The sequence below is a fragment of the Gadus macrocephalus genome, chromosome 17, assembly GCF_031168955.1.
Source record: "Gadus macrocephalus chromosome 17, ASM3116895v1".
Classification (NCBI taxonomy): Eukaryota; Metazoa; Chordata; class Actinopteri; order Gadiformes; family Gadidae; genus Gadus; species Gadus macrocephalus.
The window spans coordinates 12559637-12563316 of record NC_082398.1 but is presented as its reverse complement, the minus strand read 5'-3'; positions in this window follow the sequence as shown (position 1 = coordinate 12563316).

Sequence of the window (3680 nt, the reverse complement as noted above, 5' to 3'; positions counted from 1 at the left end):
GAGATGTTGGGAATATTTCTGGGCCCCTGTGCTCAGGCAGTCGTGGAGGTTTTTAATGGGCTTATGGTTCTAATTGGATAAGCGTTGTCCTCTGTCTGTCCTGGCAAAGCTTACATGGATCAACCCCCTCCAGACTGCCAGAAGAGGGGACTGGGTTGTTCTTGATCGTTAAAGCTAAGGTCTTGACTCGACCAATAAGAATCAGCCGTTACATTTATTGACAATGGGGAAAAGTGCCAATGATTTCCTGATGGGGTGTGTTTTCATCGATGAACGGTGAAATCATTTTCCGTGAAGCAAGTTTCAATGAAATGAGCATCCGGCCATGTTTGTATGCGTGGGAATGCAAATATTCTCATCAGTATTCTGGGTGTAAATTCTTTAGCAGTCAGCCCTCGTTCAATCCGGCTCTATAATTTGATCCATCAAAGCACCGTGAGCCCCTTAGCTGCTTGAGGTGGGACTGGAATTAGCTTCCATGCATGTCCAACCAGTTAGCCTTTTAGTAAATGGAAACACATTCTCAATCCATGGCCTCTTGATTTTCTGTGGTGGGGGAAAAACTTGAGTTTCAATGCTTGTTTGCACGCGTATACTATGTGTGTACATCAGCCTAATACCCACATCGGCAGATGTTCTGGGTGTGTCTGGTGGTTTCCATTGCTGCAGGGGTAGCGGTTGTGATGGTTGCTTTCAGGAGATGGCTGGATGGATAATAAAAGAGTCAATTGGTTCAGAGTTGGCTGTCAATCACGGAAAGGGGGAGGCGGAGCCGGTGGAGCAGTCAAAGTGGAACAGCCCAACTGATTACAAGACGAGGGATGAGATTTTCCCCTGGAGGGGAGTCCAGCCCTGGACCATGAACCTGTTTCTCACTCGTAGTAAATATGTTATGTGGGAACGGTTAAATATAAGCGGGATTGTATACTCCTTTGTTAATTTGACAGACGAACCACACCCAGGCTTTTCATTGGCTGTTTGCCTGCTCACCTTGTTTAGGCTTACGCCCCGTCCCCACTACCTCCGTCCGTTGACTGATCCCCATTGACTTTGAATGGGGACGGACACAGGCAATGCATTGTGGATCCGTCCGTTCCGTTGGAGCCTTTGGCTCAGTCAAGAAGTTGAAAAATTTTCAACTTTTTCGGCAGCGACGGATCCGTCATCCAATCAGATCGCGTATGCAAATTTAAGCACTGTGACGCGACTCGGGCTCTGACGATACTGGAAAGCGGGAAAGCGGGTCATCATGCATCGCAACAAGCAGGAAGAAGCGGAAGGAACCCGGTGAAGCGATTTGATTGGCTGACGGATGCCTCTGCAAAGACTACTCCCCCATCAGTCAGCCACGCCTTCCCACGTCCGTGACTGACGGAGGTAGTGGGCACGGGGCGTTACCCGGGGATTCCACCGAACGCGTTACGGCAACGTTACGGCTGCGGCACGTCTTGGCCGTGACTTTGCCCGGCTTGCATTTCCACCGGGCGCGTTATGGCAGCGCAACGCTGCCTTGCGAGCCAGCCGTATTCACGCGAGATCACGAGATCCCGCGATAATCCTAAACCTAATGTACTCACCTTCCACTCCCAAAACTACTGCAATTAAATGCCAGGCTTTGACCTTCTGACATTGTTCTTATAAAAAGGATGATTTGAGACCCTTTGATTGATTGACTGCTGACCTGGTGCCACCGGTCATGACGTAATAATGTTGGTGTTTTATTTATTGTGTTTTATTTTGAAAATTGACCGGAATGCTCTATGGCTTTTACTTTTTCACTTCCTGCCCTGATCGATCTGCTCTGTTGAAATTGACGCGGTTCAGCAACGGCTTGCGGCAAAAATAGAAATGCTACGGAATGATAGCGCTGCGGCAACGGCGAGCCGCTCCTGGGACGTTGGTGAGACGTTCCGCAGCCTGCGCCTGTGGAAATGGTCTCATTGATTAGAGTGGAACCTATCTGCTGCGGTGACCGGGCCAAGACGTGCCGCTGCCGTAACGTTGCCGTAACGCGTCCGGTGGAATCGAGCCCTTGAGAGTAGTGTCCAGTCTAATGATTTTTGATGGCGTTCACACCGCCATGTGATGGATCACCGTTTGTGTGAACTTGAGTAAAAGGTCTCTCAATGTGCAATTGGGATTCCAGGAAAAACCAATGAATTAAACCTTCAAATCTGCCGTTTTTTATTTTTTCTTACTGCTGTTTATCCAGGCCTTACTCATAATGGAATATGTTGACTGATCAGGCCATCTGTCTTTTTTCAACCTTTTTGTTGACCTTGTATCCAGGAGTTGGGACGTCTTATCAAAAACATCAAAGGTGACACGCGGCGTTAGACAACGCAACGTGATCACACTGGATTCATAACTGTAGGGAGCAGGACACAAGGGCAGGTGGGTTTTACTCCAAGCCAAAAGGACCCAGGTTCGATTGACCGTGTCCTGCACAGGGGCGCCTCCTGCTGAATGGATCTGCTGAAGCTGATGCCTTGCCAGATTGCCGTGTCGCAGAAGCCTTTTTGGTGGATGTGGAAATGTCTGCGTTGCGTTGTAAAATCAGCTGTACCTTACTCTCTGACCTCCAATCTGCCTGCACAGGGTACCGCAGACGAGAGAAAACCCAGCACCCAAGCACAAATACACATGTCGTTAGACTCATGGGCATGATTGCCTCATATTTACAATTTGATCATATTGTGGCCAAATTGTGATACCCAACTACTCTCATAACACTGCTGATTCCTGTGCCTCATTGGCTACGTCATAAGTCAATCATAGTGCTTTTACATTCCATAATCACTACCTGCTTGGTCAGCTATTTGTCTTTGGCATTTCTGACGCTAAATACAAGATAAACCTTAAAATAGGACTTAGCATTTATGCAATGAGGCTAACGATACACACTTATACACACACCTACACAGAATGCTTCAATTAAGACTCAAATCTGAGTTATGCTTGAAGAATCCCCATTCCCTTCTCCCTGATCTCTGCAGTCTACTGACATGGAGGAGGTTTCTTCATTTCTTTGGACCCCGAGACGGAATCTTTCCATCCGCACATTGCGGTGAGAACAGTTGTCTTTATATCGTTCTCGGTTCTGTCCCAAGAGTGTGGGGAGAAAGCCTCAAGTCGATCCGGGGATTTGGAACAAGAAATAGATATTTTGAAACAGTTATTAGCGTCCCTATTTGAGCGTCATCGCTCATCTTGGGCTTAAACGATTCAAACATGATGGCGCCTTTTCCTGCTCAGGAGTTAGATGCCATTAACGATGATGTCCATTATGTAGAACAGTTGATTTCCGACATTTGGGCTTCAAATGCCATTCCATCCCAGCTGTTGGTCAAACCCTCAACACGAGTATCTTGCCTCTTATCTGTTCTCCTGTGTTTTGTCCATGGATGATCTGATAATGTGGCAGTGGTGTTTGCCAGATCAATGGCTAATATGGTAGGATTTGAGTCAATCACTCCCCTTCCTTGACCTACATCTTTGAATAATACATTTGGAGAGTCCCTCCCCCTCCCTCTGTCTCTCCCTCTCTCTCTCTGTCCCTTCTCCCCTCTCCCTGTCTCTCTTTCGGTTGTTTGGTCCCTGACCGCTCTGTGATTGGCTAGTGAAGTGGCTTTTAGGTTTGGCTTCGTCTCGCAGCCCTTTGACCTCAGCTGGTGGCCTGT